The sequence below is a fragment of the Haliaeetus leucocephalus genome, unplaced genomic scaffold, assembly GCF_000737465.1.
Source record: "Haliaeetus leucocephalus isolate CR32 unplaced genomic scaffold, Haliaeetus_leucocephalus-4.0 Scaffold450, whole genome shotgun sequence".
In the NCBI taxonomy this organism is placed as follows: Eukaryota; Metazoa; Chordata; class Aves; order Accipitriformes; family Accipitridae; genus Haliaeetus; species Haliaeetus leucocephalus.
Window position 1 is genome coordinate 14,192,090 of NW_010972886.1, and position 20,381 is coordinate 14,212,470.

At 42.0% G+C, this 20,381-nt stretch overlaps 1 protein-coding gene across 1 annotated transcript in view; it reads right to left on the reverse strand.

Annotated features, from left to right (window-relative positions):
• The window catches only part of PLCB1 (phospholipase C, beta 1 (phosphoinositide-specific)), a 409,303-nt gene that overhangs the window by 245,402 nt on the left and 143,520 nt on the right, over positions 1 to 20,381 (reverse strand). The gene's annotated exons all lie outside the window — the stretch shown is intronic.

The following is a 20,381-nucleotide window of genomic DNA, read 5'->3' on the forward strand; positions in this document are numbered from 1 at the left end:
GGAGGTCCACGGTGGAGCAGATCTCCATCTGCAGCCCGTGGAGGACCCCACGCTGGAGCAGATGGATGCCCGAAGGAGGCTGTGACCCCGTGGGAAGCCCATGCTGGAGCAGGCTCCTGGCAGGACCTGTGGCCCCGTGGAGAGAGGAGCCCACGCTGGAGCAGGTTTTCTGGCAGGACTTGTGACCCCGTGGGGGACCCATGCTGGAGCAATCTGTTGCTGAAAGACTGCATGCCGTAGAAGGGACCCACGATGGAGCAATTCAAGAACTGCAGCCCGTGGGAAGGACTCATGTTGGAGAAGTTTGTGGAGGACTGTCTCCCACGGGATGGACTCCACACTGGAGCAGGGGAAGAGCGAGGAGTCCTCCCCTGGAGGAGGAAGCAGCAGAGACAACGTGTGATGAACTGACTGCAACCCCCATTCCCCGTCCCCCTGTGCTGCTGCAGGGAGGAGGTAGAGAATTCAGGAGTGAAGCTGTGCCTGGGAAGAAGGGAGGGGTAGGAGGGAAGGTATTTTAAGGTTTGGTTTTATTTCTCATTACCTACTCTGGTCGATTGGTAATAAATGAAACCAATTTCCCCAAGTTGAATCTGTTTTGCCTGTGACAATAATTGGAGAATTATCTCTCCCTGTCCTTATCTCAACCCATGAGCTTTTCACTTTATTTTCTCTCCCCTGTCCAGCTGAGGATGGAGAATGATAGAGCAGCTTTGGTGGGCACCTGGTCTCCCACCAGGGTCAACCCACCACAGTGCCATATAACATACATAGAGAAGAGCCGGGTCTATTCATAGCAATTTCTTGCTGTGCCATGTCTAATTTGGAGTGTCCTTTGCCTTGGCTCACAATCCAAGCCCCGTGTCTGTAAAGCACTTTGAATATTTAGAGCTCTCTGTAATTAGTTAATAGCAATGAGATAGATCTTTTTGAGGAGCAGGCTGCTGTGACTGAGCAGTTTTTAAACAGAGAAATACATGCAAAGAATTTGCTTGCAGCTATTCAACACTGTATTCAAACACATCAAGTTTGGGAAATGCTGTTTAAACAGTAGAAGTGAATCACTTTTAACCAGCTGTTGATGAATCGATATAAAATCAACTTTATATTAATAATATTAAAAAATAATGACCACTAGACTGATGGGCCATGAATAGGTGATTACCGAGGATTGCAAGAATATGTTTCAGTGATGAACAGTAGATTAATAGAGGAAAAAAGTTAATAAGCACAAAGAAAGATAAAATTGCTTATGAAGATAAATGATGGCTTAATTTTCAATGGAAAATACAATGTTGCAAGAAATACAGGATACTTAGGGTGAATGTTACAAATATACATGATAATTGGCCTCTACTCTCAAAGAGATATCCAGACCTGACTGCTGTATCCCTTGCTTATACAGCCACAGTGAAAAGCTCACAAGGTCAGCCCCTATCTAAACCACGCTATTTCTATGCAGCTAGGAGGCACAGCAAAACTTTCTTCTGTCACCTTGGAGACTTCCCTGTCCCTCTCTTAACCTGCAACATCTCAGTCATGCTGTCCTCTGCATTACACCTGGGTGGAGCAAATAGACAGAACAACCACACCATCTCTGCAGCTTTCTGTCAGCATGGTGTTCCTCCCTGGCATGTTCAGCTGCTGTAAACCACCATGTAAGCCTGGTAAAAAAAAGTCTCCATATTAGCTGAGAACCCAGCTTTCTTCCTCCCCTTCAGATAGCCTTTACAAAATGCCTGATCTTCCAAGTGTGCCAAACACCATCAAAACAGTACCATCAAATGGGAGCACTCAGCCCTGGGAAAACGATGTCGTGACATCTGCGTTTACATGCCTAACCCTCCCCAAAGACCTAGGTACTTGGCTTTAGACACTGACAATTGAAAAATGACTTCAAATAAACAACTAGCTTGGGGGGAAAAATACCTATGGATTTTGTTGCCAGTTTTAGAAGAGTGAGCTGACTGTAAAGGCATTGCCTCAGAACAAAATAATTGCTAGGGAGAAAGTGGGAGGATAAATGTGAGACTCCAGCAACGTGGATGACAAACAAGGTGTCAGGGCAGGCTTTTAAGACTTCAACTATGAAATTAAATAGGGTACCTTAACCAAGTGGAAAAAAGGATGGAAGTAAGCCAGTGGAATACTGAGAATAAGGGTTTGGTGAGATGATCTGGGTAAGGGAGCTGTGGCTGCCGAACGGGTGGTTACCTTGGTCAAGCAGAGGTCTGGGCATTGCATGGCTGAGGCGCTGGCACTTCAAATCAGAAGCTGATACTGTCAGGTAAGCACTGAATTTCTGCACTTCTTTCTTATAGCTATATTGTGCCCTTAGCCTGTTTAATTACTAAATGCGAAATCAAAAAGATTGAAGTGTATGAAACGTTTACACACGCACACATACACATCTGTAATTTGTCCTATGGTTAGAAAACGTCTCAGAGCTTCAAAACCAAATCTTCACAAAGCTCTTTAAAATTCACAAAGCGTAACCTCCCTTCATCACATCAAGTGCCTCAGGACACAAAGTAACACAGGAAAAACAGCTTCAGGTAAATATTTTCCAAGTATGAAACGTGCCAGAACCAGGTAAATGTCTTAATCTCCAGTGGTGGAAATACACCAAGTGAAACACTTTGATATTAGAACGACTAATATTTTTAGAACAGAACAAGTTCCCCAGTAGTATATTAACGCAAAATTATGCGCTTTGAAATGGGAAGTGATTAAAAATATACAAAATAAAACCAAAGCATAGGAAAGCTTTTTTGATGGTAAAATCAAATTAGGAGTAATTCTTATTGCACTTGGAGGGAAAACCGTATTAACATCCATTAAAATCTATAGTAAACTGATTACCAATGATTGCTATAGTTTAAATATGCACTTTGCCGACTTCTGAAAAGTACAGATCAAAAATTAATCCAAAACGCCTTCAGAGAGCCTGGGCACAATGCCTTTGTGATGGATGGATAGAGAGTTCTACACCTGCAGCCCGCTGATGCAGTCGCTGCTTGATAGCAGCCATGGTGGAGGAGTAAGTTGCCCGTCCATGCAGACCCAGACTGCCTAAAGCAACCTGGCCGCGATGCAGTATAGAGGAGGCCCATGGGTCTGTATCACGCCCTTCACTGCAATAACTGAGCACTTGCAGAATTTCCTTAAATATAAGGAAAAGTATGTGTCTGGCAGAGACACACATAGGCAGTATGGAGCACAAACCCTTTGCCGGCTGCGGCATTCTGGGCTACAGAAAGCAAGGAGGTTGTGGCACTGGATTGCCCCAGGAACACCACTGGGCACGCGTGCCCGAAGGCTTCCCAGCTTCACCCAACCTCCGCTGGAAGGGAGCACCACAACGCAGCCCCATCATATTACCCAAGGTAGCAAATACATCCTGTAGTATGTGACTTGACTTGTGGTATGTTAAACATCAGAGATAAGAAACTTTGGAGATCTGCAAATACAGTACAAACCCTGCTACTACTCCTTATTGATTAAACTGTGTCTCAGTAAGAAGAGAAATGGCTTAAACAAACCAGGCATCTCTGGGTGCATGGGAGATCTGCAAAGATGAGCTGTGCAGTCTACATATTCTTTATCACGTAAGTCTTGCACTGACCCATATTCTTTATCAAAAGAATAACCTTCTGTTAAAGCTACCAGAGCCTCGCCCACAAAAAGCCCACTAGCTACGAGATGAATCCTTTAGTATAGAAATTTTCATTTGACCTCACTGTTACTTGTGTGCAGAACTAATGTGGAACAATTTCCCAAGACACACTTAAAGGCAAAAATATATTTTACCATTCAGTTGTAGACGGACTTCACATAAAATGCCACCTTGTATACTTTCATCACATTTAACCAGTTGCACCACACTGTTTAAATGCAGGTTATGGATCAATACAGCCAAACAATATGAGACTGAAAATTTCAATGTCACAATTAATATTTAATCAATATGCAGTGCCTTGTTCTTCAGCAGCCACTTAAAATGCAGGGAACAGGTCTTAAACTGCTGAAAGAATAATTACCGCTCAACTGGGTCCTGAACACAATGCCACTCTACTGTATTTTTCTGACAAATATATATATAGACACTTTCACAGATTCAGTGACATTTTCTTTTCTTTTCTAAATGCTCTGTGTGGGCAAGTAAAGAAAAAAGGTTGCAGTACAATTTATGATACCATTTAATATCAATACTACAATACAAATGAAGGAATTTTAAAAGAAAGTTGCAATGTTTCTTCCAATAAGTTCCCCTTTTGTGTTATCTGTAAGTCATATTTTTGATACTCACAAGGCAAATGAATGGTTTCCTTTTCTGAAAGAAAAGGGGGAACTCAAAGCACTGTCAACTAAAAGATGAAGAAACAACAACAATGCATTTTAAAATTAAGAGATTAAATAATTAAAGACTAAAATTAAAAGAGTCCCCACTACAACAAGGAAAAGTCCAAGACAGAGATGGTAGGTAAGTAAAGATCCAAACACATGTACATGCTTTACCATATGCCTAAGAATACAAGAGACAAGCTAATGGTTTATAAATGTAATTAAAAAAATCACTGTTCCAGTAGCAATCCATGCAGCAGCCATGCCTTGGGTACTGCTGAAGTTCCAGCCATTATGTAAAGGTATGACAAGGAAAGGTAAAAAGAAGGGGAAGAGAGATGATGGTCAAAAATAAGCTTTTTATGACTGATCAGGCAGTTGCAGGCTAGAATTCCCCAGAGAGGTTTGAAGCTGCGTTCTGTATGAACATGACTACCAACTGTGATGTAGGCAAATCCTTTATTCTAGATCCTTGCCTGACTCCTCCTCACTGGGATGGGAGTTGGGCCATCAGTAGGAAATTGTAGGCTGAGTCCTTAAATCATGACAGCAGTTCGCTACATTTTGAGAGCATTTCCATACTTACTGCAGCAGGCCATATATGGACAATACAGTATTTAAATGGGCATGTTCTCTCCGTACAAGCGTATTCAGATACAATACCAAGATGAAGTGCAGATGCCCAGTTATACAATCTCACCTGTGGGCTAGTTTTGTCTGTGCAACATTTCACAAGATGCAAACCTGTAATTTTAGATTCAGTGAAGACTCTCCGTTTTATGTTAGATAACACAGCTTTAAACTGACTTAGCACTAGAGCCCTAAGAGCAAGCATGTTATTGATATTGGACATTCCCATTTAAATTTGATTTAAAATCTGTGGGTTCCGCACACTGATGAAACTGTTAGGTAGTTATTTACTACTACTTGTAATTGGTGCTGACCCAGGAACAAGCATTAATGTAAGAAGCAAAGGGTTGAGAAACATAGATGCCAACTAACAAATTAGAAGAATGGCAGTAACTACATTTTTTTATTCTAGTATTTCAACCACTGCTAATCTTTAGAGAATCCACTTTCAATCATGTCTCACCAACTTGTCCTGGGCAACTTTGAAGCTAAGAATGTGATCATTTCTACTATCCATCAGCTAAAAAACACTGAGGAAAATTACCTGGGTCACATGAATTGGGCAACTGATTAGCATACACATGCAGACATAGACTTAAATGTATTTTCAACAGACTGCAAAGCTACTCATTTCTCTGACTTTGTGAGGTTTTGCACATACTGAATCTATGAAATAAGAAGCCTAGTTAGCTAATTTATGAATGCATATACCTGAAAGGCAAGAACAGACATACTATATTTATTGGTATACTAATGCCTAAAGGTTGATTTGTTCAGCACTGATTAGAGAAAACCGTATGTATTCTGTGGGAGACAAACCCCCCCATTTTCATTTAAGTACTTGGAATTTACCCTGTTCTTAGACTTAAGTTGCCAAATAACTGACTTTAACAGGATGCTGCAACAAAAACATTTAGCAGAGGAGCAGAAGAGATACTGAATGCAAGAGATGCAGTGCACTTCGCAAACGTCTTCTCTGGGGAAAATGACATCATGTCTTGACTGCTTTGTCAGACATTCTCATATGCTCGACAATTCAGACAAAATGGATTATATGTTGTCATTTTCCATTCAGAAGTTGCTGCTACTTTGCTGGATGACTGTGTGCTACCCATTAATGCTCTCCATCATCCAGTTCTCCATCTGAGAACTGCCTCAAAGTTCTCAGCTGGCAAGCTAATGATGCCTACCAAAATTATACCAAGATGGGAGTGTCAGATACAACTTATACTTGCACTGACTGTATAACGACCTGATTGCTGATCCACTTGCCTGACCACAAAGCTAATACTTGGGCTGTTGATGCAAGCCAGCATTGCACTTGGGGACAGGATCCAGACCTTGTGGACTATTCTCTCTGTTTCCTTTGGAGTCCAACCACAGTCAGATCAACAGACCAGAAGACTTCTAAGCTTCAACAAAGCAAAGCCTTTAAGTAATTTTCCCCCAGCAAATAAAATTGCATGAACACTGGAAATAAATTAGATAATCTCTTGTGGAAAACCCAGACACAAATTCTGGCCAGCGTAGGAAGGAAAGGAAGAGGACAAACACACAGTCTTTCTAAGGGGTCTCTCCTCACTTCAGAGTGGAGAGAGACAGTGTTCATACAATTGGCTTGTACGTTGCACTTACCTCATACAAAAGTATGAACATTTAGAGTCATTCTGTTCTGGTAACTTCATCTTTTCCTCCATCTCTGTAATCAGTCTGAAGCTCACGTATGCTTTGGGCTACACACCTGCTACAGTATACACCCGACAGGCAGATGTCAGAGCCAGAAAGGAAGGCTGCCCATGCTGCATTTCTTTAGAGTAGGTCTCTTCTTTTTCTAATTTCTAATAATTCCTACTAAGTCACAGGCTCTGTAGCTCATTGTGCAAATGATTTGTATAAACTACAGTTTGAAAACACATGTATAAAATGAAGAAATCAATGGTGGAAGCTTTTAAAACAAAGAAACAGATTCCCACATGCATCCTGAATCTGAAGATTAACTGAATTAATACAAGAAGGCTCTAAGATAAGATTTGTGCTATGAGTTCATCAACTACTACATACTGTGATAGCCCAGGTGGCTATCTGTTAGGATGAAATACGATTATTCAATAGGTCTGAATGAGTTGGAACAAGCAGTAATAGTTAGAAAGTAACACAAGAGTCACGCTCAGTTGTCACTGATCTTACTCAGAAGTGACAATAAACTTGCTCTCCTTTCATACCCCACCCGCATGATTCCTAGTATTACTTCTACAGAGCTACAATGCTGAGAAAGCATCAGCTTCTTTATCTCATCCACACAAGAAGTCCAACATTGAGACGTTTGCATCTCCTCTTGCTTTTTTCGATTTCTTGATGGAGGGACGCAATTCACTGCTGTGGGGAAAAAAAACCCAAACCCAAAAAAACACACCAAGCAGAACACCAACCAAAAAAACCCCAAACCCAAAACCCACAGAAAACCAAACCAGACAACCGCAAAATTAACCTGTAATGAAACCTATGCACCTTTGCCCCCTTGTAGAAACTCTTCTATCTTCACGGGGCAATTGAAATACAATTTAGATGCCTCCAAAAGAACAGCAAGCCTGTCAGCTCTAATGTATTATGCAAGAAGCCAGACTTCACCTAATGCAGTAACAGCATCCTGAACAGTACCAAAGCTCTGTCTCCATCTACTATCTCACTCTTCAGCTTTCCCACTTAAAATAGGCCTCTCTTTTTTTTTTTTTCAAAGATGTTTGATATGACTGTGTAAGCAGAGTATTAAAAGAAACCCATGATCGTTTCATATTTATATAGACTACAAATTAATACAGAGCAAGGGCATTTCTGGGAACCCCACTGCATAATCTGTAGGGTATATCACTTCAAGCATTTTAAGATCTAAAAAGCTAAATAAAGGTCAGCCTCAGAAGTCTGTATTACTTTGAATATTAAAACTCAACTTCTCTCACTCCTTAAAGCTTCCTCAAACAAAGTTTAAGAAAGGAAGGCAGAAGCACTAAACAAACATTTAATCCTTTGAAGAAGAGAGTAAAAATAGGTCTTTTTAATTCTACTTAAATAATTGGTGTAGTTGGTATAGGGATAGATGTGAACACGTAAATCTTCACAGGAGGTTTATGAACAAGAAGGAGCCACAGTACATATGCGCTAGCATGACAGGAGAGCAACCACATAGATATTTAGGACTTAAAACCCCCAGACAATTAGAGACTACATCAGACAAAAGTCACTAGCCAATAGCTTCCAATTTGTATGACCAACTTCAGATTCCTCAAAGAATTAAAAACCCAGATGAGACGGACTTGTTTGGCTCTTCAAACCAAGCAACCTCAGTACATCAAACCCAGTGGTGACGTGCCTTTCTCCAGAGTCACCAGCCCTTGGTTAGTCATGACATGAGACATCCCAAGGCCCAGACCAGTCACCAGCATCTGCAAGAGCAGGGAGCCCACCCCCTACTCAGGCGCCACCACACAGCACAGGAGGATGACCTTCCAGCTATAATACAGACTGGGTCCTTCACATAGCAGATAGAGATAAAGATAGAGATACCAGTTGTATTTTTATCCATTAATTTCTGTGATGAGAGGTTACAAGCACACTACAAAATTATCCCACCTACCAACATTTTAAAATGGAGAACATGTTTGAAGTCAGCTAAATAAGTTGGTTTCAAGGAGGATTTTGGAAAATGGCTGGGGAAAACTACACTCACCCTGCCAAAATGTGGAAGGGATACTTCCCAACCAGAAAGATTTGGCAGGTATGAAGCATTTACATATCTCATAGCAAAACGCAGAATGTTACTCTTAAAATATTTTAAGAAGAAATAAAATATTTATTTAAATACCCTTTCATGAACATGTGTTATAGTCCAGATTACACAACACGGCTTCAATTAAAAACAAAGCCTAGTGTAAAAAAAAAAAACCCAACCACGTTCATGGTGTTTTGAAATGAGAAATAGATGACTAAGAGCATTTTCTTCATTAAGTAACAAACTGCTTCTCAGAGATGGATATTTTAAGATAGAGCACAAGTGGCCAGTCCTCAGCTGGTATAAATTATCACCGTTGCAGAGAGCTCTATTTTTACCAGCTGAAGTTTTGCCCCCAAGCATCTGTCAGTAAAGCGGGCCAGAGAACCACAGACATGTATATGGAATGGCATTGATTCTAAATAATGCCAAGAGACTTAAAACATGTTGGGCAATTACAGGGACAGGGGGATATGCAAAGGATGAGGAAAGTCACAGTAAGTAGAGAAACAAGCAGGAAAGCAGAACAGCAACACTGATAAATCTCTAGGTACGGCAATACTGCACTGAAATTTGTGTTGCAACCCTCCCTACCAAACCCTGTGCTGCAGATCCGGTGTATTAGTTGTGCTTAAGCATCTAGGCTGAGTCAGCACCTCTGGTTACTCCCTATAGCAGTCAGTGACAGCTGGTGATTGCACTGCTGAAATCAAAACAATGGTTATTCTGAACAGTGGGATAAAACATTTACAGACAAAGATTTTAAGATAGTAATTTCCATGTGCGTCTTGCCTCAACAAGTCTAGCCAGCCTATCTGAAACTGCCTCCTTGACATCTGGATAGCGCATCCCCCTGCTCTGTACGCTGTGCTTGACTGGCTTCTGCCTGCGTGGCACCAGGCGTTACACGATCTGGCTGAAGGCTGGAAATCAGTCCATCCCTCTTAATAACTGGGGCACTCTCCCATAGATCTGGACTTGCTTACTGGGGGTTGGCCATCCTGAGCCATTGTTTCATTTTCTGCTTGTTTTTCCCATAACCTTTGTTGGTGTAACCCAATAGAGTCACATGCTGAACAAGCCACGAAGCCCGTACTTGATATGGTGCTAACAGACTGTACCAGAGCAGCTTCAAAATCATCACACGCATAGGAAAGAGTACTTGAAAGATCAGCCAGCTACAGTTTTAAGCAAAATACCTTCTCCAGCATTACATGTAATGTTTCAATAAGTTCAGAAAACAAGAAGAGAGGAAAAAAAGTTTCCTAGTATCACACACGTAAGCAGTATCATTTTGCATCCTGAAAGCTTACCTTTTCCTACACTGATGGCAGATACGCTGCTGACAATAACCATCACGTTGCTTCACTTGCAGGAAAACAAGAGGCTAGAGCTGTCACGTGATATTTGCAGACATGAACCACGCCAACCTAGCTCGGCACCGCTGCCTTCTAAAACTATAAACTTTCATTGCTTGGAATATGTTGCTTGTTAGATACAAAAACCATTAAAATGAGTAGCCCAACTACTGGTAAAGAAGAACTTCTAATTACATGGCATAATCAGTAATTACCGTTTATCTAGAGATGAAGCCTTGATTCACAGGTGATAAATGATGTGATACATAATGTATGGAAGTAGTTAGTCACCTCCCTGAGACACGATGGATATGCCACCACTAAGCATCTTTACGTTAAGTCTGGGTACCTTTCTAAATGGCCACATGCTCAAAAAGCAGCAACAGATGTAAAATCTGCGGAGGGAGGTGATTTGGACTTAATTCAGAGCAGATAATTCTGTCAAGAAAACCTTATGAAAACAATGAAAACTAACATTTTTAACTAGATTATTAAATTTAAACTGTGCTGGATTCCCTGCCACCACTTTTAACAACAAGCTTTATCCTTCATTTATGCTAATCTCTTCAAGACTTCCAGAAACCAAAACCAGAGAAATGCACAATTTTCAGCATTTCAAAACTTACTTCACAATACCCTGCTTTAATGCCCTTTTTTATTTTTATTTTAACTGCCCATGAAAGCCCATTTTAGCCTACTCTAATAAGTACTGTAGGGTATTTACTCTGGACATCACAGCACTGGCGGTACTTCCGTTTCATTGTAAAAGGCCAAGATAACAAATACAGATTTATTATTAAATGTCCCACCTTTCACACTATGCAAATTCACCCAGCCTGCAGCCTACTTTTGGCAGTCCTCTATCCCAAGGGCCCTTTAGGAAGAGGCTATCAGCCAGATTAATTATTTTAACAATAGCAGCCTTTTCCTACTGCCATTTTTTCTGTCACCATTATATGACATAAAGCAGGGGGGAGGCAGAATGAATTTATCCAGCCTGTAATATATCTCAGTCCAAAGCTTCCCAGAAGCAATAGATCGAATGTGCAAGTACCAAGCCGTCAGCCTCATGTGACTAGTTGCAGGAGACGAGAGAGAGCATCGCGTGCCCCTGCTTCTGGAAGGGCCCACATGGTCCATCTGGCTGGCAAGGTTGACCACCACAAGACGACAGATAGGGACACCTGTTAAAAACCCAGAACTGTGAAAAACCCAGAACTAAAATAACTTTCTCCTGCCTGTCTTCATTCCTTACAATACATCAGCTTTCAAACGGAAAATGCAGCAAGTCATAAATCCTTTGATGTTCAATAATTCACGTATGGTGCATTTACTGGTCCTACTCTCTCGACACGTACTTGCAAGGATCATAATTGTAGCGGCACGTGATCTCTGTGCAGCGCACAACAAAGGGACACACGCTGACCTTCCCACGCGTCTCACATGGGAACCCTGACCCTCCAGGAGCGAGCAATGTGCTGTACAGCACTGCCTGCTCCGGGTCCTCCCCCAGGGCAGGACAGCCTAGGGCCAGCGAATCCACCCAGAAACTGGACCAGCATTGTGTAGCACCTGCACACCCGGGGAGCTGCTGTGCTGCTGCCGTTGTGTCGCAGGGCGTGAAAAGGAATCCTTAGGGATCACCATCACCTGCTATAGACACAGATGTAAGCTGGATGTGTTTACTGGGGGAAAAAAGTAAATACAGACAGTGTTTATAAAAAGGTAGAAATTAGTGATTTTCTTATTCTGAGGTAACACCTGAAGTCAGCAGCCCGTAGTAGGCAGGATAAGACAAAACCAAGGATTCCCTAACTCCTCATTTTATTTTTTTTCACAACTCAGAGCCACAGATCTGCATGGAAGGAGAAGGAATCATACCTCTTCCAACCTGAGTTACCCTGGGTATCATGACCTGCCCTCCTGCTGGGGTGATGAGCCTCAGAGCTCCTTATTCCAAATTCGGTCTTTTTGCAGATGCTGGTCCCAAAGATGCAAAACAATGCAGGCACTGGAGAACAGTTCATGTGAATGGGCTGTACTGTATGTTTTATTTAACAGAGAACATAAAGCAGTTGGCACTCTGCAGCCTCCTCTATAATGTTTACAAAATGATAAGCCTAAAGAAACGCCAACAGGAACTTAGCACAAGCTAAATAAATCACCTTCAAAGTGGCACTCTGACACAATGGTGTCAAAACACATTTCCTTTCCCACTGGCACAATCCTATTATTTCATACTGGCAAGCAGAGGAGAGAAAAGCAGTTTTAAACCCACGAGGAAATGGCAAATTTACAGGGAGACAAGAGTAGCTGGTGAGCTCACAGAACTATTTGGGGTGAAGTTGCACTTTTTCAGGGATGAACTTCTGAAGGCAAGGGCTGTTTGACAAAGAAAAGACTATGGGATTATCCCAGAGGGTCTCACCTATGTCAGCGTAAATCCGTGAAAAGACAATGTCATCTCAATGACTCCAATGGGCACCAGATCATAATCCCTCCCACGAAATGAAAAAATCTGATGCCCCTATGATCTGCTGCTCCTCAATACCAAGAGACAAGCAAATGAGACTGGGTAAAACAAATTATTTTCCCACTACTCCAAGACTGGCCAGTGTAAGGGTACATGGGTATCAATGCTTAGATAAGAAAGCCTGAAATGGCAACAGGCACTGAAGTGAGAAGGAAGTGGTTACGCAGAACCTGTGCTACTGTGCAATACTCTTATTTTCTTACAGAAAGTCCAGTGTAGTTTTGTACATCCCTTACCACATGTTGGCAATTTTTATGCTTTTATGATTACTTATCAGCCACGTGTTTTGCAGCACTTGCATCTCTCTAAATTGAGATATGATGCTAGTTTTATTTAAGTGTACTACAAGAGACAGGGCATATATCAAACATGCAGATGACAATCATACATGGCTCCCCCAAGCTGAAAGAGAAAAGAAATTTAAGAGGTAAGAGTGACCACAAATTTAGCCTGCCATCTTACGCAGAATTTTTATGTTCATCAGGTACCAGTTTATTAATTTGGCAAAGACTGCCTATTAAGATGCAAAAGGTTAAGTCAAAAGGTTAAGTGTCTTTTGTACACAAACTGACACATGTCCTCACAGGCAAACGGGAACATCTGATTAGGAGAGGGACCTGACTAAGCTCTGGCAGCCAGGGGAGCTTACCCATCCAATGACACAACCCAGTTTCCAACTCCATGTTTTATTTATTTCACTACCATGTTTCCTCAAAAGAGGCAATGCTTATGGAGTGAAAGACAAACACTTATAGGAAAAAAGATGTCAAATGTCTCTTTCGCAAAGAAAATTCAAGGGCAACCTCCCCCTGCGTTTCACATCCATGGGAATCACTTGGCAGCTCTCCTCCCATTTCTGCCTATGGTGTGACTGGTTCGGATGTCGGCTGGACACAACAGCATGTCCACAGAATTCAGTGCCAGTTGGGATGGAGAAGTGGGTGGGTCAACCTATAATACTATCGCAGAGAAACTCAGGAATCAAAGGGATTTAAGAAGTCTTTGAATAGGATTTTAGGACAAAGCTTATGAAACCAGGGGGTCCAGGACCTAGTAAATCTCTCCCAGCTCTACCTTCCTGTGCAAGCACAGGTCAAGCACAATGAATCCTGAAGCAGCCATAAATGGAAAGTCCAGTGACTACAAGTTGAGTATGTCTAATACTGCCAGCAAGAAGAAATGGGCTCTCTCAGTGAGATTAACATCACTCGTTACAGAAGACCAGCACAGGATGCCTTAACTTAAAGCATGAGGGGAAAAGCTTAAGATATCCCTGGCTATCTGTACATTAGCAAGCAGTGAGGATGCTTGGAGCAGATCTGTAGTGCAGAGACCTTGCTGCTGCTGAAAACCTGACGTTCAATTCTTATCATCTCAGGGATGAGGAGGGAGTCTGCTTTAGCACTGTAGATGAACACTCACTAATGGTGGAAGCACATTAGGTATGCACCTGGAGCACAATTCCTAATTTAGTTTCATCCCATTCGCATATGCCAAGCCTGCTCTGCAACGCGAAACGGGAGATCTGCTTCAAAGCACACTCCTAAAGCACTAGCATGCACAAATCTTCTGTTGGCATGAAAGGAGCTAGCGAAGCATACCTGTGCGGCACAGGCTGCTGGCTGCAGAAATAATGCAGTCGGACATACAATAGGAGCACTCTGGAGAACAACAGACTGAGCAGTGAACCAAGGCACTGATAAAAAGCTGAGCAGTATTCAACACTGAGAAGGTGTCTTAGCCAAGAACCAGTGACACCTGACACCTGGAGTTACAACAAGTTCCCTTACCCAGACATAGAAGAAATGTGTGCCAGCTATAAAAAATAGCCTGTTGCAAGTGTTAATGTTTAAGGGTGACTGTCGTAGCGGGAACTGATGTGTGCATACAGGCATAGCCACCTTGGTTTACAGATATGAACAAACAAATGCATGAATGCACAGGCAAAGTAAAAGACCCCCCTGAACCAGTGACAGTAGTAGTTATGCATTCAGCTATGTTTTACTTGCACTTTACAAAAAGAGCTGAATATAGAGTAAACAGCAAATACAAACCATAATCTGGCAGCTCATGCAGTAGCAGGTTATTTTATGTAACATGTCAAAAACATGACAAAATTACATATTTCTGTTTTCTTTACTTTCTAAGACCACTTACCTCCCCGTGTCTCAAATTAATTCATAACAACGTTTTGCCTTGGGCTACAGGACCAGGAGGGAGAAGAGTCTCCCTCGAGCACCTACCAAAGTCCTCCAGTCCTTGGCTTGGAGACACACATGCAGCTCTGGCCCTTCCTGGCTCCTTGTGTGATGGGCAGCACAGTGCTTCTGGAGAATGGGACAGCTTCAACACATAGCTCTTCCCTAAAGCATAACCTAGCTCCTAAAAGCCTAACGGGCTTTTGACACCTGTCTGCAATCTTGACAAACAGCAAACCATTAACATGCCACAATTCTGGATGGTTAGGAGACTTGCATTTTTATTAAGATATGTAAAAGATTGGTGAAAGGGCACTACAGCATTCCTAAAATGACACAGCACAAATAACTATCCGAAGTGCTGCTTATGTTGAAGAATGTCTCTCAAATCTCAATAGACTCAATAACTACCCAGAGATACAGTTGTCACACTGCTAGGAAGATTATTCAAGACTAGAGTGAACTCACAAATATCCCCATAATTTAAGGAGGAAAAAAACAGGTACCTGATTTATGTGTCTGGAACAGAGCAACACCGAGTCCCCTGTATTACGAAAGTTATTGCACAACTTCAGGCCAATTACTAAGACAAAACTCCAATAATACATTTGTACTGTATGACCATCGAAGGTCAAGGTATGCAGGAACTGTTTTATCACTTTATCTTTGTAGTTCACTGGCAGAAATTCGAGGCAATTCCAAGTGGGGATGGTGAGGGGGTGGAAAGGGAGGATGAGAGGGTCAATGGCACCACCAGCTCTTCACACTCCTAAGAGAAAGGTAAGTCTGGGAGCTGGAAGCCCCAGTGCGGACATTTCTGGCGTCCCAGCCAAAGCCTGGCTGACACAGGAACACTGTGCACAGCAGGCCCTAACATGTCCATTCACTGCTAATAATGATTGTGTCCTTAATACACAATATTAATTTTCCTCTTCTGTTAGCTAAAACTTCTAACTCTTTGATATCTCCGTTGTCATTGAGGGTTCCTAAGAGTTCATGGAGCTGAACTGGCTGATTTCCTAAGAAAGCTGTACACAGACGTGGGTACCTTACTTGTCTCTAGAGGCATCTCAGCTCAGTAATTAGGCTGCCACCTTTCACTTCCTTCTGGTTCCAAACAATGCATGTGCAGGCTTGCTCTGAAGCACACCAGACATTTAACCACACACAAAGGGATTTCTTCCTTCCCAAAGAAAAAGAAGTCAGCTTTGTGAATTTCCTTGAAAAAACCCACCAGCGTAATTACCAACCGTTAGTAGCACATCCTCCCCCCACCAAAGGTTGAACACTAACATAACTTAAAAGTGTTTGCTGAGCCTTTTTTGCTTGGTAAAAATATCTGACAAGAGTGGGAAAAAAACCCTCAACAACATAAGCAGCATGGAGTCCTTTTGCTGCATAATACATTTCTTATTTTGGTAATAATGAACAGAAAGTTGGGCGCTTTCTAAAGCAGTTTGTTCCAGATTGCTAGCTCCCACTGTACAAAAATAATGACCCCTTCCCCACCCCATCTAAACAGTAGCACGCAATCCCGGCAGCACAATATCCCATTGTAGCGCTCTGAATGCCGTATTGGCAGAGGAACTGGTGCGAAGGAGGGAGCACAATCGCCTCTTTGCCCTCCTACTGCTGCCAGTGCCAGTTCAGGGCAACATGACTCACAGCCGCTGCCAATGTGTTGATCTGAGGGAACGAAGGAGGAGGCCACGCTAAGATAAATGCATGGACGAATGCCATGCTCCTGCCTCGCCTCCTTTTAGCTACTAGAGGAACCTGGGAGAGGAAGTCTCTTCTGATGGAGATAAACCGCAGACACACACGGCTGAGCAGGACAGTCGGCTTCAGCAGCATTGCATTCTCTGTTTAGAGGCACATCTGGGCTCAGCTGCTTTAAAGAATAACAGATCTCCTTCTTATGATCCTGGAGTATAAAACAGAATCTTGTTTTGCACACAGAGAAAAAGCTCATGATTTTTAACCTGTATTTCAGCTCTCCCTGCTTTTTTGCCCTCTATCACACTTTCCTGTCCTCTGCCCTCCTGCATTTATGAGGCGAGTAGATGGACGGGTTTAAAAGTCTCCCACAATCCACACTGAGCAACTGTGATGCCACCCTGAAGGTTCACAAATAGGCTGAAGCCACCTTGTGAAAACAGAGTGCACACTGTACAGGAATGGAGAGACATAGGAACCCAAAGCAAAATTACATATATACCCAATTCCTCTGTTCCATTAGTAACACATCCTACCGCTGAGGATGCAATTAAAAAAGCAACCTCTGTGCTCAGGTAAAGCAAATGAACCGACAAACAGCATTCGTACTTCTAAATGCCTCAGCCACTTCCAAGGCTTCCCACCTAGGACAACATGCTCGGCAAGCCTCCATGATATGGAAGGCAGAATCCCATCACTAGGAGGGTCTCATTGCACAGCTTGCTGGGTGAAGGCAAGAGAAAACACTGAGGCCGACTGGTGCACAGGGTGCTACAGGCCTTGCAGGTGGCCTACCACATTCCTACATGGACTACAGCCCCGTGACTATTGCAGCTGCTCTTCCCCCAACTCCTACTTGCTGTCCTTGCATGTAAAGCCCAAGCTGGTATTTCACCATCCCTTTTTTGTTTCCCATGACTCTCCTGATGCCACAAGCTGGCGACGGCAAGGCTCTTAGCCGATCACTTCCTGCAAGACTTGGTTGACGGTTCTGCTTTGTTTATGGCTCTGTTCAGTTTAGCCACATAACTATGTCCATTTGCAGTGCAGAAATTAATTCCAAGAATAAAGTGACTTACATTCATTGAGGCTGTTTGTACAGAATTTGACAATGTTGTACTCCATCCAGATAGGACTCTGTGTCCATGTTTGCGGCAAGGCTGGATGGACTTATGACAATGATGAGATAAGTATGTAAACTGAGATGTACCCACCTCCGCCTCCACCACATGACCAGGAGCACACAGAAGGCTGGTGATGAGAAACCACTAGTTTCCTTAGGTACCACAGGAAAACCTTTCATGGCTCACCACAGAATTACAACCATATTTAAAAAAGGGGGTGATGGTGGAGGTTTCTGTTTGCCTGTGGGTTTGTTTATAAATTAGGATGATGTTATATTTTCCAGGACAATGGAGATCATCTGATACCCATGAAGGTACAAAGACACTTGCCATGATACAGATGGATGATGACTTGAATACACAAACTGTGTTGCAACATTAAACAGGTTTTGTACCTGACAAAGAGCACATTCCAATTTTTCTAGAATTCTTCTTAGAAACTACTGGGAGGTTTTCACTCCAAAAGAACTATGACAATTTATTCCTATAGTCTTGTATCAAATGGCACAATTCTGATTATTTAAGTTGGATTCAGGATAACACAGTACATAGTCTTAAAGTTGTCAATGTGTACACCACAACCACACTTCTGGATAGGCAAAGCAGTGGTTACATATAACCCAAGCAAGGCAATGACACAAAGAAGGAAACTAAAATGCTGGCGTGAACTTTATCTGCAGTCATGGAATCCAACGGCACAGGCTTTTGCTGGTACACCAATTGAAGAGCAATTTTAGGTACTTGGAAGCCCCAACTCAGGCACAGTGTGAAAGCTTTTTTTTTTTTTTTTTTAAAAAAAGTCACAAGCTTATAACTTACCATCTCTTTACATTTATTTTGGAATATTTGCCCATTAAACGCTAACCTATTGCCCACACAGCTGACCCTGAGGTACCTCATGGAAAATTTAATATTGTTCTTCAAGAATTAGGTCAAAATCTGATATTTTGACCTCTGTGCACTACTACTGAGCAGTATGAGCAAAAGTCAGTATAGCCTGAGGTTTTCATGATAGGGTCAGCACCTCTTTACTGTAAAATATTCCAACTGACCCCGAGGGGATTCAAGCTATTATTGGATATTCCTTCTCTCAGACAAACTGTCTCCCCTCCCACTGATAGCAGTGTATAATATTTCCATCAGCATAAAAACATTCCCCAATTTAAAAAGAAGATGTCCTTGTCACTCACAATCAGCAAGTGTCATCACCGAGATGTATCTTGTCCTCTGACAAACACAGCAACTGTTTCTGTATTGAAGTGGCAAGTAAAACCTGTATCTGGTGCTGACTTTAGTTAGAAAAGTTTTTGGGTTTTGTAAAAAAAAAAAAAAATAAAATTTAAAAAAAAAAATCTAATTTTCAAAATCACCCAAGTAACACTAAAGCTGTGTCCTGCTGACTGTCAATAGCAACTAAATTGTTAGGAGATGACACAAAGATAAAATTGTTGAAGAAGCAGAAAAGAACAGAAAGATTTCACAGATTGAATGTGGCTATTTGCAATTTTTCTTAACACATGTAAAAAAGCAATAGTGACTGCACAGTACTATGCACAGCACATTCTCAAAAAAAATCTAGAGGGAATACGCACATTGCTTTTGCTACATGAAATGAAAACCAGTTGTGCTGACCTGAGCTCTGGACCTGGTTATATTTCAACTAATAGGTACTGCTAGACTGAAGGAGAGCTGACAGCTTTCCTTTCCCAGAACCTCTGGGACCACCAAATTCATATATTCAGGTTAAATATGTCTTGCAAGGCTACACTGAAAAATGTGGTTTTCTCTGCTCATTTTTCCATCTGCCAGAGAGCAGGAGATAGATAGCAAACTGGATTGTAAAGCTGCACCACCGATAACCAACTCACTTTACTCATTCCTCCCCAGAAGAGTAATATTGTTTAGTTTTCCAAAATCTTGATTTATTCCTTCCAGCAATCTAGATGGGAATTAATTGGGAGAAAATACAAGAGCTGTCCAAACAGAAGCCTGACACAAGAGCTACTACCTGAAAAGTGAAGCTAGACTGAGAGCTGGAAAAGGTCACATCTTTTTTTTTTCCACAGGCAATTAACCATCAGAATGACTTATTCAGGGATTCAATCCATTCTTCAAGTAGAACGACCAAATAACTTTCTCAATTTAATATTAATAGGCAATTTTGCTATAGAGTTAATGCAGCTTGAAAGCAATTTCCAAATACCTTTCCCACCTCAACTGTGGATTTGGCTCAGAAATCATGGGATGGATTTCCACATCTCCTCCTGGGCAAGATACCTGAGCAACCAGGCTCCTTGTCTGTACAGACGCACCACCGAGGCATTCGCAAGAGCTGAACACCTTGTCATGCCACAAAACCTGGGCTGACCCGGTGAACCAGAACCGATGTGTTCAATAGCACCCTGGAGAAAGAGAGCTCTCCTGGAGCAGTTAAAGTAGACATTACAACTGAATGGCATGAACCTCCTAGGTTATAAAGCTCAATAATGTATTTTAGAGGGTAGAAATTGTCAATATCTTTTCTTTTTCCTCTATACTTCTGTTTACAAAACTACTGGGAAATAGTTTTTTTTTTTACGTCCTCTTCTCACAAAACCTATGGCGTATAACGAAGTGATATGACTAAACCATTAGAAGAACCATGAAGTAATATATAGTCATAAATAGCACTGAGTCACAAAGTGCTAGTATTTCTCAAATATCCCTTCCAGC